This window comes from Pantherophis guttatus, chromosome 2, assembly GCF_059756535.1.
Source record: "Pantherophis guttatus breed Tessera chromosome 2, ASM5975653v1, whole genome shotgun sequence".
In the NCBI taxonomy this organism is placed as follows: domain Eukaryota; kingdom Metazoa; phylum Chordata; class Lepidosauria; order Squamata; family Colubridae; genus Pantherophis; species Pantherophis guttatus.
In genome coordinates, this window is record NC_142064.1 from 40732753 (window position 1) to 40756807 (window position 24055).

General features: G+C 44.4%; 2 long non-coding RNA genes across 17 annotated transcripts in view; one reads left to right on the forward strand and one right to left on the reverse strand.

Annotated features, from left to right (window-relative positions):
* Positions 1 to 10993, reverse strand: part of LOC132711494 (uncharacterized) — a 152419-nt gene extending 141426 nt beyond the window's left edge. For 8 of the 16 annotated variants that reach the window (XR_015732137.1, XR_015732140.1, XR_015732139.1 and 5 more), the window contains exons 1-2: positions 10910 to 10992; positions 9208 to 9288 (exon numbers count right to left, since the gene is read on the reverse strand). This is a non-coding gene — a long non-coding RNA (uncharacterized LOC132711494). Of the gene's footprint in view, positions 1 to 9207; positions 9289 to 10909 lie in introns of all 16 variants that reach the window. The other 8 variants (XR_015732129.1, XR_015732136.1, XR_015732132.1 and 5 more) reach the window with 3 other exon arrangements.
* A 124-nt stretch (positions 10994 to 11117) lies between these two features.
* LOC117679381 (uncharacterized) lies at positions 11118 to 11416 on the forward strand. Its single transcript, XR_004595376.3, has 2 exons — positions 11118 to 11193; positions 11296 to 11416. It is a non-coding gene; the product is annotated as an uncharacterized LOC117679381 (long non-coding RNA).
* The last annotated feature ends 12639 nt before the right edge of the window (positions 11417 to 24055 follow it).

Here is a 24055-nt window from a genome sequence, read left to right on the forward strand (position 1 = left end):
CTAAAATCCTTCACTGTGGAGAAACATTCTCCTATTGAGTCTCAAAGGAGGAGTCAGGGCCCAAAGCTAGGAACAGATTCTCCAGTCTTGCCTTACCTTACTCCTGTTCTTAAATTCATGATTTGTCCTGGTAGAGGCAGAAGCTTTAGTGCAGAGGCTTTCCCCTCCCCCCCTCCAAACCATGGAGAGTAAAGGGAAACTTTTTTTTTTTTTTGCTTTAAAAAGGTATTTCCCCTAGGGCTTTTGAATAATATTTCAGGAGCCTGGGGAAGATAGTATTAATATGGAAACTGTCTCTAACAGAGAAACTGTTCTTTGCTGGGCAAGTTGAAAATTCTTTAATGGTTCTTTCTTTCCCCATTTCTGGAATAATTAGTCCACTCATTTGAAAGGGGCCTCTGTGATGTTAGTGACAAAAAGACCATCTAGGTAATTGAGTAGACAAAAGGTCCGTAATATCTGGGACTTGCAGGAATATCTAGGATTGAAAAGTCTCTTATATATTTATTCTAATCACTAATTAAATGTTTGTGAAGAAGGTGAGAGGAGACAGATAGTAGCTTTAACTAGAAGAATACATTTGTAACACAAATCCTTGTTTGTTTTATGTCCAATTCAATTTTCTCTAGAAGAAAATTTAAATCTTGTACTCACAGTTACGCATGTAGGTTGCAATCTTAAGGCATGCATAACAGGAATTAAATCTCATTGATATCAATTGGATTTACTGTGAGTAAACATACTATGGATTTTTCTACTTGTGTTTAAACATTGATTTCTCCACAGATTAATTTGTATCTATATTTAGAGTTATATAAGTAAAATATACGACAAAGAAAAAATGACTGTGAGCATTGGGGTGTCATTTAATGACTTATCATACCTGTGCATGTAATCTCCTGCCATGCAGTCTTTTAAGGCAGATGCTTTTTGTTTGTCTGCTTATGGGAAATATATCAAAGATTCTGATGATGGATCACCGTATCCAGGCAAACATGCTTAGGATCACGTGGAGTTCTACTGTTGAGGCCGGTAATTCACGTTCGGCAAAGACCCCTTTCAATATACCCGGATTGTTCTAATGCTGTTCAAGGGTCATTTGTGTACAAATCATAAACTAATTATTCTTATCTAGAAAGATGGAGAAATCTGATTTGATGCTGTCCTATTGGTTATTCTGATCCTAAACATTTTTGGGTGGAAGAATGACTCACTGATTTAAATAGTACTTACTTGCAAGTAAAGGTATCTAGTAAAATATGTTTCTGCTGCTTTATTTAAATCAGTGATCTAATTACATTCATGTCAGAAAGAAAGGAATAGCCAGAGCATTGTTCCCTTGTAATTGAAAAGTCCCTTGTAATTGAAAAGACTACAGATGACTAGTGGGAGAAAGGTGATTGATTTCACTGGGAATGTCCTTTAAATTGATGCAAACACACTTGTTTCCTCAATGACCATCATACATAAAGAATATTCTTTGTGCATTTACTAATAGTTCTTGCATTAAATGAGTAAGCTTGGCCTGCTGCAGCAGGCTAAAGTAGTTGAAATCCAAATGTTTTGCTTAAATTGGATTTTGGGTGTGACTATACATGCCTTAATTTCATTTCTAGTTAGTAAATAAATAACCCATAATCCTTCAGAAGAAATATTGATTAGTGTTAGGAGCTATTGTAAAAACTATTTCAAAAAGATGTATTCCTTTGAATTCAGAATTGATTAAACATTCAAAAGTATCCAACTATTTCCATGCTGTAGGTTTGTGTAATCCTTACTAACTGAAAGCTTTTTTTAAATATTTAAATGTTGAGAAGGTGTTTTAATAAAAATTCCATTGCTTCCTGATTTGCATTTCCTTAATGGAACAAGGAAATCACAAAGTGTCAAGAGCCCTTAGCCTAACAACATGTCACCTTCAAAATCCACACTCTTTGTATGTCATAGCTTCCCCCCCCCAAGCTTTCAGATGGCTAATCAGTGGGAAAAAAAAGAAGATAATTATTTAAGAAGTGGCAGTGTATCAGCTCTCCCTGCTCAGATTTGCTATATGTATATGCAGCCCTATTACATAACTCTATGGGAGTGGCCGGCTCTTGCAGCCATTTTCAAAAGGCATCCCCTCCCTCTTTCGATGGTTCTGCTCCCCCATCAATTCCCTGATTGTATTCTATCGGTGCAACCGATTCACGAATCTAATAATCCAGAATATTTGGCATTGACTAATTTTCAGCAGGTTCACTTGGATTTAAAATTCACCAAAAACCATCGAGGTTCAAAATTGATGTTGAAGAGCTTTCAGCTTTGTTTATAGCCTACCACCTTATGCGTGTTTTCTGAAAAGTTTTAATTGTAAGCACATTTGCCAGATGAATAGGCATTTAAACTAAACAAACGGGAAGACGAATAGAACAGCCGTGGCCCAACTGACCCTTGGATCGTAGCGCTCCATTGAACTCTCGAGACGAAATCCTGGATTCCTCTTCTCTCCTCCAGCTCACGGGTTCACAGATCAAGGAAAAGGCAATAACTGGCCTTCAGCATCAGCAGGAACACAGAACTTTCTCAGGACCAAATGGGCTTAAAGCCAGTATCCGAAGGGAAGACCGGTTGTAAGCCTTCATTCGACGACACACGGTTATCCGTCCACTAACCTCAACGGTCCCAGCGAGTTCGGGCTCCGGATAGCCAACCTTTTATTTCTGCCGGGCAAAATCACTCGCTCAACGAAGCGAGCGCTTCAAGCTTGCGAAACGATGAACGGTGCCTTTCCCGGGATCGAAATGAGGGATAGTCTTGTAAATTAGGCCAGAGAAACAGCAGATCCGAAGGCTGCTTTCTAAACCGAAATTCCTGGCTTCTTTCCCAGGCCGGGCTGTGTGAATGCGCCAGTTCACGCGGTCCTGGGATGTGCCGAAAGTAGCTCACGTGTTTGTCCTTAGAAAGGGAACCGACATGCCCAGCCCTCAAATGGGGTTTGGTGACTTCTCCCTCCCCCTTTTCAAGGCTACGAGAAAGTTGCCATCGGCTGATCGCCCTTTGGAACCTCTACTACCGATATTAGTAGCCATTCCATAAAAGAGTTTCCATTTAATAGCAAATAGATTGGGGGGGGGAGGAGTGCACATTCCCAGCTTTCGAGGGAGGGAAGGGTAGGAAGGAAGGGCCACTTTTCAAGGCTCGAAACTTTTCCCCCTAGAATTGTGGTTTCACTTGCTGGAGAATCAGCATCTTGGCCCACGAGAGACAGGAGGACGGATGGAGTCAGGCTAGGATCCCGTGTCGTCGATCACCCCCTTTGCCAATGCCCGGCTGAGCCAAGTGCTATTCTCGCCCGAAACACTCAGCCTCCCCCAGCCTTCCCCCTTTCCATGCCGGGATGCCTGAAAAGGCGTCCGCCCGTCCCGGCAAAACCAGAGCGAGAGGGCGCAGCAGAGCGCCGCGCGTACTTACCTAGGCTGCGGCACTCGGCGGAGCCGGCGTCTGCCGAGGCGTTTTCCCGAGCTGTCGGGCCGGCTTGGCGGGCGTCTCCTAGCGCTTCTCCCCCTGACACCCCGCCCCTTGCGCTTACTTGGGGACTGACTTTCGCGAATCGAGCGCCGTTCATTCAGCACGAGCCAAGAGCCCCGTGTGCCTACGCTTGTGTGTGTGTGTGTGTGTGTGTGTGTGTGTGTAACGGGCAAGGGAGCCGGAGCTGCGAGGGGAGGTGGCTTGGGGGCTGCCCCTCAGCGGGTGGCTGGAATAAGACGTCCCCTCGGTAGCCCCCTCCCCACCGGCATAAAAGAGTGCTCGCGGGAGGGGGAGGGAAGGGAAGGGGAAGGAGCTCGGCGCCTAGTTCGAAGGTCCTCCCGAGCGCGCGCGCGCGCGAGAGTGAAAAAGGGGGTTTCGGAAAGTCTCTTTAAACGTCGACGCCCCGCCCCCCCCCCGAGGCGCTCAACCCCCAGAGCTGAACTCCACTAAGGTCCAAATCCCACGGAGGACTCGCCCACGTGCGTTGCGTGCAAGTGACCTTCGGCTCTTGCTTTGAAAGGCGTCGGCTAAACAGACAGAACTTGGTTGGGTTCTTTCCTTTGCCCAAGCCAAACCGCGAAGGCCGAGCTTCCCCGCAGCAGCCCCCGTTTCCCGCTCAGAGGTCGGCTCCCTTTTCTCTTGTCGGTGGCGCCGCACCCGGCCTTCTGAAGCCCCGGCCTCAGTGGGTAACCAGAAAAGGCGCGCTCTAGCAGGCCAGGCCTCTGCCACTCTTTCTTCTTCTTCTTAGAGAGACGGCGGGGAAGCTGATTCTGTCCTCGGGGCGAAACGCAAACCAAACCACACTCTAACCACGTTCCTCGTTACCACCACGAGTGGGAGAGTGGAGGGTGGGATTTGGAGCGGATTTTCATAGGCTTCAAGTGCCACCTCGGTTTATTATACCAGTTGAGAGAATGGCTTGCTACCCACTGGTGACCTTTCCCACCCAGGGTTGCTTCAGGATCCTGGCAACCAGACAACTGACAATCTCAGCTTGTGTACTCATAACCTGCATAGTGAACAGAAAAGCCCCAATCCAACCTAGGATGCGCTTAACCCTACTTCTCATTGTTCCGTTAAGCGAATTTGCGAGACCCTGCCAGGTTCCCGAGGCGCCTTTTCTGGAGACTTCGGGAGCAAGCAATGTCTAAAAGTCGCCTGTGGCGCCTCTTCCCAGAGCCCCAGTAATCTCTCTGCAGTTTGAGGAGCTCACAGAATACGCCCAATCCTCTTTCCCGTCCCTCCAGAAAGGAGCCCCACAAGAAAGCTGCGGAAGGCATAGTAGATGCTGTGGGAGGGGAACCATTTCGCACTGGGAAATAGGGCAGTGCACCCAACCCAAAGGTGAGGGCCACAACACTCTGCCGATCTGAAAAAGCCACCTCATTCAATTCAATTGAGTGTTAGGTCTTGATTGAGGCCTGCCTGGAGAGCAAGAGCACTTAGGGCTTAGGATCCTGAAATGAATCCTGGCAGACTTGCTTTTCAGGAGGCAAAAAGGCCTTTGACTGGAAGCAAATATTATACTGCGATTCTAGATCTGTATCTCATTGATTTTTGAAGCCGTACCAAAGGATACATAGGATGGCAACATCACCCTATTATCATGATCGGAAACGCAGCTGGGAAAAAAGTAATAAACACAATGGAGGTTCATGTGGGGTCTGGGCATAGAGAGAAAGAGAGAGAGATTGAGAAAACGGGCTGATAAAGGGTAGATATTATTGATTTTTCAGAGATTCGAACTAAATCCTAAGGCATTTATGGTATTCATAAAATGAAGCTCTTAAGAGGAGCTTTCTTGCTTCTCCACCAACCCCAACAGGCAGGCACTCACACAGCCCTTTAGAAAATAAGCACAAAAGCCTGGCCTGTGTAGACATGTTAATTGTCTTTGTGATTTTCTGCATGAACTGCAAATGAGCGGTTAGGTTTCTAAGGAAGATTAATAGGCATCAAAATATCTGCGCGCGCACACACAGGGCAAGGTTTGCACTAGGCAACTCAACCCTCAAAGATACCATAATGCCTTTTCCGTAGTGGTCGCTCTTATATCTCCTACACTCTACCCTCAGTTTAACCAAGATAAGGTGCCTCTCCTTCCCAATGTAAACTTTGCCCCAGAACTATTGAGCATGTTGTGTTTTGCAAGAATGAGATGGTGGCTGGCATGGAATTATATAAGTGGCGACATTAGGTGTGGAAGAGGTGTATAAACAGAAGTGTGAACGCCTGCATGTATTTCACGCTCAGATACTAAGCGTATTCATGCATGATGCCTAAGGATGAAAGATGAGATAGAGCTCAGGGGATTTTGCTTTTACTTTAGAGCGCGGATGTTTCAGCTTCGATATCCCAGTCATCTGATGCCGAATTAGCGAATCTTTCTGACCCATCCCTTAAAGAAGGGAAAGGAAACCTTCGCTGATTTAGCGTCACCCAGGTACCATTGTAGCGGTACTTCAGGGATGCGACAACAGTAAAGTGATGGTTGGATGACGCCATGAAGAAATAGTCCTATTGGGCCCGCCCCCGAGGTGGTTCTCCTTTAGTCATAAAATACATTTCCTTCGCTGCACAGAAGCAAGCCTGACTTGGAATATGCCATTTGAGGAGCTTCCAAGAGCAAGGAAAGAGATCCTCAGTATGCAATCTTGCAGCGGTGGTCTAACTCATTTGCATTGTGCATATAACTGGGATTTCTACTGAAATGCAACTGAAAGTTATTCCCATGGATCTGGAGTGTTGCTTGATACATCTGGGATATCCATTTATTCAGCAAACATGGTTCATATCCATCATCAACCCAAATTGGTTCTACTTGATTTCAATAGAAAGAAAAAGAAACACTTTGGTTTTGTATAAATGGTTGGAGTACCCACCCCCAGAAATGGAAACATTTGACTTGTGTGCATCTTTACTTGAGCCTAAGTCCTATTTAACTCAAAAGGCCTTATTTCAATATAGAAAATAAAAAGGTTATGGTGAATCCATGAGAGTAAAAATCAAGACCAAATGAAAGTATAAATGGCAATAACATTTCCATTTGATCTTGATTTCTACAGGAAAGAGATATATTACCATATGTTGCTGTTTTTGACCAAGATGTTACAATGTATTGTGGAGAATAAGGTTTTGGAGACCTTTTTTCTTATGCTAAATACTGACCTGTGATTTGAGACCAAAAAGTCTGTTCCAGAACTGTATTATCTGGGAACAGATCCCATTTAATACAGTGGAGTAAACATAGAGAAGATTGTGTTATATGCGCAATGACTTAGAAAACCTTCCAAAGAAGTCAGCTGAGGTCATTCTCCACAGTTCTATTGAGCCTGAAGCAAAGTCTCTGTATGCTTTCTTTGGAATAAGATCCAGTTGGGACTTACTCTCAACTAAGAATTCAAGAGAGAGAGAATAACTGTTGTCCATATTGATTTGCCTAAGGCCACCAGAAAATTAAATATTGAGATCTATACCATCTTTGTTTTAGGACTTCAAAAGCTTAAATCCATCTCATAAATACCATTTAGATGCTAAATAATAGAAGGAACCTTAAGTGGACTGTAATTTTAGCAAGGAAAATGCTTTTAGGAGTGTGGCCTGCAAACACAAATTTGCAGTTTATTCAAGAACATAATGTGTACAACTCCTTAAATTTAACCCTTTGTGTCAACCCAATTAGCATGATAGACTTACAGACAGAAACATTCCACTGCTTTCAGTGACATTTACTAACTGGTGCAGCAAATTGGACTGTATGCAGCAGAAAGCAAGAAGCAATCTAAGATTTGGGAAGACAAAGTTTGCAGTCCCCAGTAATTTACCCTAGATACATAGAAATTTATTCAGTTTTAAGGAGATCTAAAGGGTTAAGGTTAGGGTTTACTCAAGTTGCTTGTTCTACCTTAGATGGGAATTAGTCTTGCTTAGGAAGTCAAGAACTTGCAATCCACAGGACTTGATATCCAATAAAGGGTTACAACAGGATTAATAAAGTATAATTGCACTCTGGCAATCTTGGTATAAGAAAGTGGTTGATCTTCCGTTAATGTTATATTTTATGCATCTAAGGTAAAGACTTAATTACTTTTCATGAGACTACAGTAGTATCTTTCTTATTGCTCATCCTGCTGTTATCAGATTTTCCTATAGTAAATGGTTGCTCTTTCTGGTGTCATAGCTTTTCTTAACTTGGTGTTCTTACAAATACATTGGACTCCTACTCTTTCCACCCCAACCAAGGGCTTGAAGATTGGAGAATTAGACCACCATGTTATGGAAAGCTGTCCATTCCAAAAGCACCAGATTAGCACTAAAGAAACAGGTTTATACATGAAATAGACCCTTGGTCTAATCTGACAGGGATATTCAAGTACTTGTACACTTGTATAGAAAAAGTGTGTAGTGCTAGGTCTTGAGATGTGAGAACACATAGGCCAGCTGAAGGTTTCTTCCCAGAATGCTTACATCCTAGCATTTTCTTCAATTTACTTCTTGCCTCCAAATCCTCTGATACACTATTCCAAATATCTTATATTAGCCTTCACCAACCCAGTGCAATATTATTGAGACCAGTACTGAAATATTTGGCTTCAAAAAAAAAAAAAAAAAAAAAGGGAGAGAATGAGCCTGGGGTGAAGGTTAGTAAAGGTATGAATTTTTAATGCAAGTCCTACTCATTTTCATAGGAACTATGTACAACTAGCAAAGGATCAGATGTTGGATCTACTATTTCTGGCATAAATTTGCTAAGCCTGTATATAAAAAGTTTAGTATTTCTGTTTTATGCATAATTATTTATATACTTTGCATAAAACTATACACTCACAGAGTTAAAAATGTTCTTTGTAATTTAATATGTTATATAAAATATGTTATTAAGTTCAGATTTTCTTAAACTAATTCATAGTAAACTCAAATGTTATCCTGAGCCTATCAGAAACTTCTAAAAACAAATTCTGGTTATTGTTTTATAACATGTCATGTCATAAAATAAAACATTAAAAGTTCGGCACATTTATTAAAAATCTAAGAATCAGCAAAATCATTTTTCTTTCTATTGTCCATACATTGCCAAATTAACCAGATTTCATACCATCATTAATTTCATAATGTTTCTCTCAGGTGAAGTTGCCTTTGTTCCTGCTCTTTTTCAAAAAGCTGGCCTACATACACTTGCATTTTTGGGAGATCAAACTACAGTTCCTAATAAAGCTTCAGAAATATTCAGAAAAGAATATTTCTAAAACAGGTTGTTCGAATCATGCTTTACATTTAGAATGGAATTTGGCAAACTGTTAAAGTGGAATGTCTCACTGAAAATATGTCACTGAGCCAGTGGAATTTATTCCCTTTAAAATTGTTTACATAACACCACAGTTTGGTACAAGTAAGTAATCCATCGAGATTTTTTGACTTTTCAACATACAGATACTTGATCTATATTTCAACAATAATGATAACAAGATATAACAAATATCATGAACAAATTACATGTTGTAGCTCAGTGTGTAATTTAAACCAATATAAAAATGTAAATTTTGCATGTGGAAAAAGTAACTACACCCTTATATTTAACACCACCTCAAATAACTAAAATTAGAATCAGGTACACCAGACCAGGTGCAAATAATTGGAACACTTTAAGAGAAGATGCACAAGGATCCTGTCTTACTGCAGACATTTAGTTTGACTTACTTTTTGAAGTTTGTAGTATAACCGTATCTAGATCCACAGGGCTCTCTAAGGCCTTCAAAAAGAAGGTTGTAGCCCATGAATCTGGGAAGAGATTTATTGCCAAACAATTAGACACCAATCATTTCACTATCATGAGGATCATCTACAAGTGGAAAGGGTTGGAAACAACTGCCAACTTGTTCTGGCTAGGCCATCAGACAGCAGAATGCAAGATGCTAAAAGAAATCTCCAAGGACAGCAAAATTTCATCCTGTGACCTACAAATAGCTATCATCACTATTGATGTCAAAGTGCATAAGTCTGACCATTAGAAAGCTATGGGTGATGTGCCAGGAGGAAACCTTTGCTGTCCAGAAAGAATATTGAAGTAAGACCAAATTTGTTCATAAACAACTAGGCAAAGACAAGGACTTCTGGAACAATGTGTAAATAAGACAAAGATTGAGTTTTTGGGCAGGAGGTGTTTGGAGAAAACTGAAGACAGCATTTCACCAAAAGAGCCTAATATCAGTTATAAATCCTGGTGGTTGGAACACAATGGTTCGGGGCTGCTTTGTTACATCAGGGCCTAGGCAGCTCAACATTGCAAAATCCACTATGAATTCTTTATTGTATCAGAGGATAGTTGAGCATAATATGAGGCCATTTGTCAGAAGAATGAAGCTCAACTGAAAGTGGACCTAGCAACATGACAATGACCCAAACATTCCAATAAATCCACCATGGAATTGCTGAATAATAAAGAAAGAAATAGCGGATTCTGGTATGGCCAAGTCAAATCCCAGATCCCATTGAACAGGTCATGCATGGAAGAAACCCCTCAAACATCACACAGCTGAAAAAATTCTGTATGGAGAAGTGGGAAAAAAATTCCTCTCAATCAATGTTGAAAACTATATAGACGGTTATAAGAAACATTTATATGAAGTTGTTTCTGTCAAAACAGGCAATGCTACATATTAGAACAAAAAGTATATTTCCTTTTTCTATAAAATGAAATGGCACATGTTATTTTTTGTTGAGTAAATGATTGCAAAGTCATTTTTCATAATTATCTTCAGTTACATCACTTTAACCTTTCTATACTGTTTAAATAATGATAAAATATTGACATGTCAGCATATGTCAAAAAAGCAAACTTTACATGGGGCATATTTTCCACATGCAAAATTTGCAGTTAGGTTTATTTAAATTACAATGGACTACAACATGGTGCATATTTGTTATATACCCTTTGTCAATATTGTCAAAATAAAGATCAAATAATTGCATGCTGAAATATGTTGAAAAAGTCAATAATGTAAATGGGGTTTTTCTGCATTCCTATGACTGTAATAAAATCAATCCAATGCACTAGTTAAATAGTGTAATTATTGTTTAAATATATATCACAGGACATCACATGAAATACATATGCTTCAGATAGCCTCGGTTGGGTGAGGTTTTTTGACATTGACTTCACACAGAATATATCTGGATTAGTTGAGAAACACTGATTTTGCTAAACAGGTCACTTTTGATAGTTTAAGTCACCGTGCAAAAGATAAACTATTAAGCTGAAAATGACCCAACTTCCCTTTCTACATCTGTCCCAGATATGAGTCTTTAATAAAGTCAGTTGATCAAATTAAAAGAAAAAATACATGTTTTAAAATATCAAATTAAAAAAATAACGGATTAAAAAATCCGATTTCTAGGTTACCTTGCTTGGATCCCAGCGAAATTAATAGGACGTGCGCAAGAACCCCAACTGGCAACTGGGAGGGGGCCGTCAGGCGCGCACCCGCTTCATTTCAGGGGGACTTACGCAATAATTGTGCCCATTGTTTACCGTGACCCCGCGTTTCCGAATTTCAGAGGGTCCTGTTCAGTCCTGGATCGGGCCAGACGTCTCGGCCTTATCTCAAAGACCGTTTCCACCAATCAGGGGCAACTGAAACTAGAGGATAAAATACTTAGCTCTGGAGAATTAACGAGAATGACAGGGTTGGTGAAAGAGCTTTTAGTACTGCAGACTACACTTTGCAAGGTTTTTAAACGTTTCCATAGGGTGTAGTAATTAATCTGTATTTCCTTATTTATTTATAGCGAAAAGCTTTTTTCCGCCACGTTCCTAACAGTTTTCTTGAGGATACGCCCTTTTCCATCGTCTCCTGTTTGGGATCATGAATAAACGAGCCCCGTCTTACGGAAGGAAGAGAGCATCTGCTACGGTGCGATTCTGTTTGGGTTTTTTTTTTTCTCACTTCGGAAACTGCGACATTACGTTCGCTTAGGGTTGGGAATCAAGGTAGATCTCATTAGTTCGATAGAACCTAGATCCGAAGGAAAGGGAATAGGATTGAACTGGTGGTTACCCTTCCCCAAAAATGACGAGGCCTCTCCTTCGTTCTCGTTCTGGGCAGTTTCCAGTGTGGGCACTGAGTCTCCTCCTCGTCCCCCTCCCGCCCCGACTCCATTAGCCGAATCAGCATTGCTTTTAAAGTCCCTAAGTCAAATATTAGCGAGTCTCAAAGGGTTATTATTAAGACTCAAATAAAGAGACAGCGATTTACCAATCTGTATTTCATCGTCAAGTTTCCTAAGTCAGTTTCATGTTAGATATATACAGGTCCCTCAACTATTTTTTTTAAAGGGGGGAGGGGAGTAATGCTGCCGCGTGATACATAAACCGGTTTGAGGTCTAATATACCCTCGATCTTCACCACCTACAACGGAATATCCCGTTGACAAACGAAGACCTATCCGAAGAGCAATCTTTGAATCGCGTTCATTCAAGCTTCGTTGAAATCAGCATTACACTGGTGTGTAAATACGTTTAGAACCAAGGTGACATCCTTAGGGTTAGCTGGATCCGTTTTCGAGGACGGCGTCCTTTGAGGTGTCTGTGTTCCAGATTAAACACTCCAGTTCTCCTTGGGGTGGATCGGATCCCCTGGCACCGAAGTTTCTAAGAAAGCGCGTTAAAAGCCCTCAGGAGGCCGCCCGCTCGCTTTCAACGGAGTGAAAATGGTGAAACGACCCATCAAAAGCAGCAAATCTGCGCCCCATTTGTTCTCCCCAGCTAGAGATAAAGGAAACTACTTCGGATTCCAATTCAGTCAATACTGACAGGCTGGTGAGCTCGCATACACCCCCCCCCACTCCTCCATCCCAGCCCCCCCCCCAATATGCTTCTTAGCAAAAGAGGACCCAGGGTCCCTTATTTCAACTCTGAACTACAAATATTCTCCTTTATTGGTACTCTTATTTCTTTCGGTAGTTTGGGGAGCCGCCTCCTCCGATAACGGAATCCGCAGAGGGCCGAGCGGCCTTAACGAGAGGGGCGGAGGTCTAAAGAAGCTGTAGGCTCAGAGCCCTTGTGGGATCCAACCGAAGGGCAAAGGCGCGGCGGGAGAAAGGGTGGGTGGGGCTCGCCAAAAGATAGTGGTGGTGGTGGTGGAAGCCAATTCCCCTCTTTTCACCAGAGGGGTGCGCCATAACAGGCGCCTCGTGCCTTGGTTGAGAGGCAGGCGAGGTGGCCCTAGGCCTAGGGAGAGGCCTCCGGAGCCCTATTGGTGGCAGTCGGGGAGCCAAACCCTTCCGCCCTAATTTGGGACGTGCCTTCCCTTGTTCTTCCTCGAAAAACAACATCAGATGCCCCCAAGGCATCTAAAAAGAAAACTGTCTCTCTGTGTGTGGGGGGCACGAGAACAGGCCTTGCACCTCAGCCGGGCTGCTCGCCTGACACCTTCCAGCCGACCTGGCTTCGGAAAAGCCGCCTCCTGTGGGCTAATCGCGGGCAGAGCTGAGGCCCTGCGCCGCCGCCCAGCTGAGTCCTGCGGGTGGGCGCGTCGCCTTGCAAGGGGAGGCCGGGTCAGGGCGCAAGGGAACTCCGGGCAGGCTGACATCTGACCCCGGAGGGCTTGACCCAGCCAAGGCACTCTCGGTCGGAAACAAACCGCACCGGACGACTGACAGCCGGATGCCTTTGCTCTCGGAGGGAAATGCCGATGAATCGAGAGCGAGCGGTAATTGACCCCGGGCCTCCGCCGAGCCGCCCTGGGGGACCGCCGCCCGCTTCCTCAGCGCTCAGGGCCCAGCGCGTTGGATGGTCCTCCGTTCAATAGCCCGCGGCGCCCAGCCTTTCTCTCCCCCGCCCCCTCGGTTTCCTGGCCTAGCTGAGGGAGCATTCCGTCGAAGTTGTGCCTGTAAGCGCTCCCTCACAGCAGGCGGGGAAACCCTTCCGAATATCGGCTTGGCTTCGCCAGAGGAAAGATCCGGTCGGCGGCTCTTGACCAAGGGCCATCGACACGGTTTCGAAAGAGCCGGAGCAGAAACACAACCGGTGACCCGCTCGACCCCACCCGGGATTTCGGATCGCTAGATCGACCATGACTTGACCCATATAAGCGCACAGCTATTCCACACCACCACACACAGCCTTTTTGCGGCCTTCCTACGGGCTTCCTGGCCTATACGGCGCCCACGGCCCGGCCTCAGAGCAGGTGGAAGCTGGGGAGAGAAGGCCGGGAGGCCTAGAAGGTGCAAGAGAAGCGGCCCCTTTCTGTGGGGTGGGGGAGAGAAACCCCTCTTCTGGTTTGCCTTCCTCGCAAACAGGCAGAGAGGGCAATTGGCGGGCAGCTCTACGGAGAGGCCTTAAAAAGTTTTGGGCCTTCCCTTCAGTTCGAAGCTGGCTGGCTGTTTCGCCCAGTCCTGTAGGGAGCAGCAGCCTTTGAAGGGCCCCGAAGGGTCAGGGAGAAAGAGAGAGGCAAAGCTGTCAGCCACGGGAAACAAATCCTGCCGCCCGAATGTTTTATGGAAGCCTTTTTCGTAATTAAGAATATGGAGATTAGTCTTCGGCCAATTTTAATGCTCGGCCATTTGTGGCATTTTTTGCACGAGAGAGAGAGAGAGAGAGAGAGAGCGCATCCCCCCACCCCCACTGGCCTCCCCGCCCTTCTGCCCGGTCCTTCTTCTGTACCAGCCCCGGAGAAGCGAGCTCGACGCCGCCGGTTCATAAGCCCCAAAGTTAAAGTCTTAGGAAACTGTACCTTAGTCACTCAGACGCTCGGCTCCCGTTTTGTGAAGGATGAAGGGTTTTTGTTTTGGATGGCATTTGCAAAAATTAGACGGGAATGAGCGTTTTTCTTTGTTCTACCTAAACCTTCCGTTTGCCCTGGGCTGGGAAACGTCGATTGATAGACTACGGCGTTAATTAATACGGTGCTAATTTGAGGTTTTTTTAAAAAAAAAAAAAAAAAAAAAACGGAAGGAGGTGGAACTCGGCACAGGGAGACGGTGGTGGGATAGTGACCTCTAGTGGCGCAATCTGGGCATGCAGGCCGGACTGGTCTCCAAGATCGGGGGAAGCTTTCGAGGCTTTTCCCCAGCAGCCAAGAAACTTGCAAACTCGGAAGGCTCGAGGAAACTACGCGGCTCTAAAGAGTCGCAAGCTTCGCCTCTTTACTCGTCACTTTTAAAGGGATCTAGGCGAGAATCGAGGACGCGCCACAAAGCTCTGCCGTAGGGCAAACCGGCCCGGAACTTTTGAGACCCGCAGAGTCCGGCGATCCTTCAGAAAGAGCTGCCGTCCTTTGCCGACAGGATCCGCCGGCCCTGTTCCTTGGCCAAGGGCGGGCAGGCGGGGCCGGTGGGTCATTTTTCTGGTCCAGACGGGCCAAGTTCGGCTCCTGCCATCAGGACCTTGACTTGGACCTGGAGGGCCGCTCCTTCACTTTTCTGCTCACAGAGTCCCTGGCTGAGAGTTCCTTTTCCCATCCCTAAGTGAGGATGAGCTTGTCTGAACTCCCGAGGAGGGGGTTGATCTGCGCAAGATCGCGGTAAATCGCCTTTGAAATCGGGTGGATTCCTAAATGTTTAAAGTTTCGGGTGGCCACTCTAATGTTATAATTAAAAAAAAATACGCAAGGATATAGTTTTAATGATGCGAAAAAAACTTTGGGGCCCGCAAAGTGGTATTTATGCCCACTTGTTAATTAGAACAATACAACACGAAATTGATCAAGCACGATTTTTTCCCCACGGAGTTTCCTTCGGACACCAGCCGGGTGTTCCTTTCTCCCGAGACGAAATCTCCGGGGAAGAGTGTTTAGTCTCAAGTAGGAACTCATAGAGCTTCGTCTTGAAAAGAGCTGGATCCTGTCCTAAAAACACCCAGGCTCTTTCCGTTCATAGTGCAACATCTTGCGACATAACCATGTCGACTGTTTCCTTTTGGGTCAAACCCAGAGAAGTTGCAGCACTCTGAGGTCCCCTTTTAATTGGTCAACCGTCCCCACTGACAGCACCGGTGTTTTATCAGGGATGGTTTGGATTGTCATAATCCGTTTTGGCAGGTAGGAGGTTCTTGACTTGGAGGAGATCGAAATAAGTTTTGGAAAAGCCATATGGCGGGACAGGTTACTGTACCATTTCTATTCCTCCCTCCCCCCCTTCCTCATGCATTACAAGTTTATTCTTTACTTATATCTATCTCCATCCACATGTACACGTTTCTTTGTGGGAGTGCTTGTGCGTGCGTATAGAAAAACAATGCCCAGCCACTTGTAATGAAACGATTCTTTTACGAAAGACTTTTTCAGCCTAAATTCTCTAATTTCCTCCAAGCCCTGTGCCGTCCTGCATTTCTCTCCTCTTCTTAGGGTAAACCCCTCGCCGGTCCTTTTTAGGTCAAGAGACTCCTAGTTTAACCACGTCAAAATAAAGATAAAGAATAGGGAAATGTGACGCACAGAAAGAAGGGCCCTGATTAAAAGTAAGCAAGAAGAAAAGTTTCAATAGTTCAACACATTTTTATGTTTAGTGAAGAAATCCCCAGTGCCTAAATTTCAAGATCTAATTTGCTGGACTATGGCATATTTAATGGCCGTCCTCCACCAAGACATCTACATCTAAAAATTAAGCATCTGAAATCTGTGGCAGTTTTCCAAATAATTCAAGTGAACGCCCAAAGATTCGAATTGCTTTCCCAAGTATTTCCATTTTTAACGATTAGATAAATTATAAAACTATTTGCTCTTAAACCATATACACGCCCAAGATTTCTTTACAAATAGCCACAACTGCAGTAATAAATACTGATATATTAAGGTCGTTCTTAATACAATAGTTCAGTTCAGAAGTATTCGGCAGAACCTCAGAAATTATATACAATTGGCATCATATAACATAGCTTTGATATCAAAGTATCTACATTAGACTAACACTGGATTAAAAAAAGAAAGTTGTGAGTGATATCGATCTGCTTGTTCCTTAGTGATTTAAAATAGCTGGTTACGGAATAAACCCCGCTAAATTCAGCCAGGCTTAGTTTTGAGCGGGCGCGCCTGACATGCCATTAAACGGGTATCGTGCAATGGAGAAATAGGACGATGCCTTTTCAGGCGCAATGCATCGCACCTGAACATCAATTCAAGGTGTCTTTCCTATAAAATATCTAGAGACCCCTGCAAAGAAAAAGAGGGACGTGATAGGCTTATAAAAACGGCGTGTGTGGACTGCAAGAAAGTTTCTAGAGGAAAAAGCTGAAGCCTTTCCCAAATTAACGAGCGGCACTAAAGGAAAGGCTGCTGTGGACCTAAACCTCTGGAAGACGGGGGTAAAATGCCAACGGAAGCCACTCATGTCAAAAACTGTGGGATCGGTCGCCATTCCTTCGCTGACCGAGCTTATGCCGGAGAACTAGGGTTTCTGCATACTTTGCATTCCCAGGACACGAGAACGCCGAAGACTCGCCTCATTGATCAGGTGAAGCGAAAGTGAGCCTGGTTGCTTGGCCTGGTCGCAAGTCCCTTTTGCTAACCCTTGGGGGGCAGAGACCCCCACAAGACCCGCTTGCGGGGGCAGCTCCCATCAGCAAGGCCAGGGAAAAACTGAGGCCCCAACTACTTTTTGTGGAGAAAAGGCAAATCCCTCCGAAGTTTCCACCTCCTCCCCCCCACCCCGGTAGGAGCGAAGGCGGTTGAATTCATCCCTCCTCCCTTCCAGAGGAGCCAAGAAGACGAAGTTTTGGGGGGGGTGCTCTGCCCCAGCCTAACGCCTTCCAGAGAAGGGGTCTCCAACCTTGGCAACTTTTAGCCTGGTGGACGTCAACTCCCAGAGTTCCCCAACTAGCAAAGGCGAATTCTGGGAATTGAAGTCCACCAGGCTTAAAGTTGCCAGGGTTGGAGACCACTGTTCCAGAGGACTTCCCATCACCTCAAGCTATTAAGCTGGGAGGGAACAACCTGTAGAACAATCAGTGTCCTTGACAAGCATCAGGTTGAGGATGGGAAGGATGTTTAGGACCCTAATAGTGCACTGATTGAGTAGGGCAACTCTTTTGGAGGGTTCTGGGGTTGTTAAAGCTTTTCTAGACCCACAAAAGATTTCAAGAAAGTGTGCTCTCTCTCTCTCTCTTTCCCTCCCTCCCCCTCCCCCATCCATTTTTTCTTAGAGAAGTAGAGATATCTAGCCATCCTACAGGTGACCAGCTGAGTTTGTTGACCAGAGATGCAAAGTCAAAAGAGAAGTATGTCTGGACTTACACAGGTTCTCCAGAAACCACTGTGGTGTATGAGGATTTGATTTTCCTCATTCAACTAAACTAAGAGCCAACAAACATAGTGGAATTTACTTCTCAGAGATGGAGATTTAACTTCTGAGGGGGAGGGGACTGAGTTTGGCTCTACTTGATCTTGGGACAATGAAGGAGAGAGATGCTGGCAGTTCCAGCCTATGCATATTTACTCAGAGGTAAGCTCTCAGGGGTCACAAGGGTGACTGTCCAGTCAGTTTTAAAACCCAGGATCAGTTAGACTTTGAGTAGGTCAATTCCAAAGTGACAGGACACTATGAAAATTTGCAAGATCCACAGAAACAAAGGCAGAGGGTGGAGGGATCAGAATTGCAGAATTTACCAGTGGTGTCCAAAAAAGTCCACATGGCAGCCGTGATGATGCAGTCACGCCTGCACTTTTTTACATGCTTTGATTGCACCATTATGGCCACCATTTTGACCTTTTTTTAAAAAAAAAAATCATCCCTTGTAGGCACTCCTGTGTTACTAACCAGAAATTGTCTTTTTGTTGTATTCTTCAGGTGGACTGGGAAAATGGATGACAGTCAGGCATTTCAGTTTGCTGAGATCAGGGACTGTTAGGTTGCACCATCTATTCTCCCAAGGGCTGCTAAACTAGGATCAAAAGGATGGATGTTTCCTTTTTTGACATAACTGAATGGGCTCTTAGAACTATCTCCAACCTTAGATTAAGTAGGTGGAACATAGAGGTAAAAACAAACCTCTGTGAAGGACCAGATTTTCAGTCTTGTTAAAATAATTGTTAAGAACACATAGCACACATTTTTCCTTGCAGGCACAAGTTGGAATCGATCCAATCAAACTCCCATTTTATATTAATGCTGTTTCTGTCTTTCTCTACAATGAAACAAGATATGGAGTTGCATTTCTGTTTTGACTTCCCAAAAACAGAGTTGCAAAGTAATTCCAAAAATACAGCCATGACCAAATGAAAAGAAAATTCCCGCAGTCTGAGAATAAAGTAGAAAAATCGAATTTTGTTTCAAGAGGAATAATATTTTTGAAAAAAAATGGCAAAATAGATGTTGGTATAAGTTTTCATAATTATCTTTATAACCATCGAAAGTGATAGCTGCTGCCCAGAGAATGCAAATGCATTGCAATTGATTAGAGCTTTGTGACTATTTTTTTTTACCATGATTTATTTATTTATTTTTATCACCCTGCTCTCTCAGTTTGCTTTTTATTATTTTCCAATGGTGTGGGACTTCACTTCCTAGAATAAGATAAAATTCTACACCCTGTATTGCAATTTAAATTAAACAAGATATAAAACAGAAACACAAAAAGACATGCCCCCTACTCCCATATCAGGCATCTTGAATTTCCCACTAAGGAAGGTTAGATTAAGTCAGTATAAATTAAGCAAATTTAGTATTTTGAAGAAAGTCCGGTCCCTACATTCCTCTTCCACATCCAGACAATATTCTCATAAGTCACTGTCTAATTATCTCAGTATGGTTTCTGGTATTATCTTTATGTGATCATATATCAAGTTCATATATTAACTTAGCATTCATAAAATGCATACTTTTAAAAACTAAAGCTGTGATTTCAGGTACTATACTTATTCTTTTATTCCAACAATACTTCCTTCAATAGAGTATAACTACATCTAGTTCTTAGTGAAAGAGCCACTTGGTGTTCAGGCATCAGGCTAGAAACCAGGAAATTGTGAGTTCTAGTCCTACCAGTGGTGGGTTCCTCCCGGTTCGGTCCGGTTTGGCTGAGCCGGTAGCGGTGATGATATGACGTCACTGAACCGGTTCTCCCCCCCGCCCTCCCCCCCACGTTATTCTTACCTTTTCTTTGGTCCCACCCCCAATCTATTGCTGCCTCCTGAGTCCCAGCTGATGACTAGAGGGAAAAAAACTGTTTAAACTCTTGCCCCGGGGCTTCAAAGGGCCGTCCTACAGCTGATCAGTGTTAAAAGCAAACAAATGAGTCGGGTCGTAAGTGCGAGGACTGGTCGTAAGTGTGAGGACCTTCCGGAAATGACTCTGACCAGCTAGCCATGCCCACCTAATCACATAACCTCCAAGCCACACCCAAAAAATAAGCCACACCCACAGAACCGGTAGTAAAAAAAATTAGAACCCACCCCTGAGTCCTACCTTAGACCCAAAGTCAGCTGGGTGACCTTGGGCCAGTCACTTTGTTTCAACCCTGTCTTCTTCACCCATCATAACTTCCAGGTAGGTATATTTCAACTCCCAGAATTCTCCATTTAAAAAAAACTAAGGTTTTTTTAAAATAGAACATAAAGATAAAAAATAACAAGCATAGAAAGATGGATAGAGAGAGAGAAAGCATAGAGAGAAAGATAGAGAATAGGAGTGTGGGGGAAAAACAAAAGTATAAAAAAGTGACTTCCAATTTCTTATACAAAATATGTAAATAAAGCTTAAATTCAAACTTTAATTTGGGATATCAATAGTATCCATTTTGGATACTAATATCCAAACTAGTTGATAGTTTTTACTCCATATGTCATAATTTGTTTCCCCCCCATTTCTTGCAAAAAGTCCATAAAAGGCTTCCATTTAAAGTTAAATTTTGCCAATGCATTTTCTCTAGTAAGAGCTGTTCATATTTTCATCTCTGTCAGTTCCATCGTTTTTACCAATCTTCCATCATGGGTTTAGTAAAATGCACAGCATCCCCAGCAAGGGTCATGATGGCTGGAGAATTCTGCATTTAAAATCACAGAACTTCCCATTTGGAAGTTCCCAAGACTTCAATGAGAAACCTCAATCATAACATTTTTTTCTTAAATCTCCTTTAAGCAATTCATGGTATTTTGGCTCAGTTAGAGAAAAGTACTTCAATTTTATTGCAAATGTAGGCAACCTTTTTTAGCTGAGGTTGCATTATATTTTGTTGCTATTATTCTGCACAACAACGAAATAACAATTGCTAGGTCTTTAGCTGATATTGGCCTTCATATGCATTGAGATGATGTGAAGTATTAGTACCGCTATATATTGCCTTGTTAGCATACTTGATGCTACTGCATCGAGTTCTGGTCTCCATGATACAAAAAAAGATGTGCATGCGCATTGTGCACCAAATGCGCGCTGTGCACGTGCATGCACAGTACACACCAAAAGGAGGCTTGGAAAGGTAAGTAGAACAGTGAAGGGGGATCAGCTGTGCCACGCAATTTAGCTTAGCTAGAAAGCAGGATTTCCTGCTTTCTAGCAAAGCTACACTCTGCGGCACAGCTGATCATTGGAAATACCTGGTTCGACTGAACTGGTAGCTTTTTTTTTTCTACTGGTTCACTCTAACTGGTAGTTTTTATCACTATCGGTTTGCTCGAACCAGAGCGAACCGGTAGCATTTCACCCCTGGGGACAACCTATTCTCCAAAGCACTTCAAGACAAGACAAGACAAGACAAGACAAGACAAGACAAGACAAGACAAGACAAGACAAGACAAGAAGAAAATAAAAAACTTGAAACAACAAAGGCAATGGTCTAGATATAGGGGATATAGTGATTGAGCCCTTGTCATGGTCAGACCATTCTCTTCTTCGACTCGACTTCTGTACTGCTACACTCTGCCGCAGGGAGGCGGAACTGACTAGGTGGTTCCGCCCCAGGCACCTGATGGATCCTGATAGGTTCCGGAGGGAGCTTGGGCCATTCCCTGAGGCTCTGGCTCACGACTCGACTGAAGACCTGGTGGCCGCCTGGGATAGAGCAGCCGCTGGAGCTTTGGACCGTGTCGTGCCTTTGCGGCTTCTGACCCGGCACCCATCTCACTTAGCTCCCTGGTTCTCCGAGGAGCTGAGGGAGATGAAGCGCCGGAAAAGACGCCTGGAGAGCGGTTGGAGGGCCAGCCTTTCCGAATCCGACCGAACACAGATGAGGTCTCATATTAAGACTTACCTAGTGGCGATAAAAGTGGCAAAATGTAATTATTTTGCTGCTCTTATTGTGTCATCAGATAATCGCCCGGCCACCCTCTTTAGGGTGACCCGCTACCTGCTCCATCTGGGAGCGTGGGAGGACCCCTTGGAGGGCAGGGCTGAGGATTTTGTGCAGTATCTGTATGACAAAATCACTCAGATTCGGGAATTTGGATTTGGATTTGGACTCTGACTGGGTAGATGCAGGTGGGGTGATGGAGGCAGGTCTTGAAAGTGTTATCTGGGAGGAGTTTGATCTGGTGACCCCTGAAGACATGGATAGGATTCTGGGTAGACTTAGTGTGGCCACATGTTTATTGGACCCATGTCCATCCTGGTTGGTGCTGTCTTCCCGGGAAGTTACCTGAGACTGGCTCCAGAGGATTATCAACGCTTCTTTGAGTGAGGGTTACTTTCTCTCCGCCTTGAAAGAGGCGGTGGTGAGGCCCCTCCTCAAGAAGCCCTCCCTGGACCCAGCTGTTTTAGCAAATTATCGTCCAGTCTCCAACCTCCGCTTCGTGACGAAGGTTGTTGAGAGTGTGGTTGCGCTACAGTTCCCCCAGTACCTGGATGAAGCGGTTTATCTTGATCCGTTCTAGTCAGGCTTCAGACCTAGGTACAGCACGGAAATGACATTGGTCGCATTGGTTGATGATCTCTGGAGGACTCGGGACAGGGGTTGTTCCTCTGTCCTGGTCCTATTAGAACTCTCAGCGGCTTTTGATACCATTGACCATGGTATCATGCTGTGCCGGTTGGAGGGGTTAGGGGTGGGGGCACTGTGTTGTGGTGGTTCTCCTCCTTCCTGTCTGACCGGTCACAGTTTGCATTGACGTGGAGTCAGAGGTCGACCTCGAGGCGCCTTATATGTTTGGTGCCACAGGGGTCGGTCCTCTCACCCCTTTTGTTCAACATTTATGTGAAGCCGCTGGGTGAGATCATCCGTGGTTTCGGGGTGCAGTACCATCAGTACGCTGATGACACTCAGCTGTACATCTCCACCCCGGACCATCCCAATGATGCCCTTGACATGATGTCCCAGTGTCTGGAGGCCGTGCGGATCTGGATGGGGAGAAACAGGCTCAACCTCAACACATCCAAGACCGAGTGGCTGTGGTTTCCGGCATCCCGATATAGTCAGTTGGTGCCATCTCTGACTATTGGGGGTGAGTCGTTGGCCCCCACAGAGAGGGCTCGCAACTTGGGTGTCCTTCTGGATGCACGGCTGTCTTTAGAAGAGCATATGATGGCTGTGGCCAGGGGGGCTTTTTATCAGGTTCACCTGATCTGCCAGTTGTGTCCCTTTCTGGATCAGGATGCCTTGCGCATGGTCACTCATGCCCTCGTCCTGTCCCATCTGGACTACTGTAATTCTCTCTGCATGGGACTCCCCTTGAAGAGCACCCGGAGGCTCCAACTGGTCCACAATGCGGCCGCGCGGGTGATTATGGGAGTGTCATGGCGCTCCCATGTAACACCTCTCCTGCGCGAGATGCACTGGCTTCCGGTGGTTTTTCGGATGCAATTCAATGTGTTGGTTATCACCTTTAGAGCGCTCCATGGCTTAGGACCTGGATATCTACGAGACCGCCTTCTGCCACCGAGAGCCTCCCACCGCCAATACGCTCCCACAGAGAGGGGCTCCTCAGGGTGCCGTCAGTCAAACAATGTCGACTGGCGGCCTCCAGGGGAAGAGCTTTCTCTGTGGGAGCACCTGCCCTCTGGAACGAGCTCCCCCCAGAGATACGGACGATCCTGGACTTACGAACTTTTCACTGGGCCCTAAAGACTTTCTTATTTCACCAAGCTGGGCTGGCCTAATTTTTAAATTTTTTAAATTGTTTAATTTTAATCTGAATTTTAATGGGGTATTTAAACTGTTGGGCCAAATTATTTAAGTTATTTTAAATTGCTTTTAAATTTTGTATTTTGTGTTTTTACCTTTGGCTGTTCACCGCCCTGAGTCCTTCGGGAGAAGGGCAGTATATAAATTTAAAAATAAATAAATAAATAAATAAATAAATAAATAAATAAATAAATAAATAAATAAATAAGAGAAGAAGTATTGGATGGAAACTCATCAAAGAGCGATCCAACTTAGAACTAATGAGAAATTTCCTGACAATGAGAACAATTCATCAGTGGAATGGCTTGCCTTCAGATGTTGTGGGTGCTCCATCACTGGTGGTTTTTGAGATTGGAGAGCCATTGGTCTCGAATGGTATATGGTTCCTGCTTGGACAGGGGGTAGGATTAGAAGATCTCCAAGGTCCCTTCCAATTTTGTTATTCTGTGTTCTGTATTTTTCCTAAGAACCAAGGATGTTGTATCGGTATATGTGTGGATCGAAGCA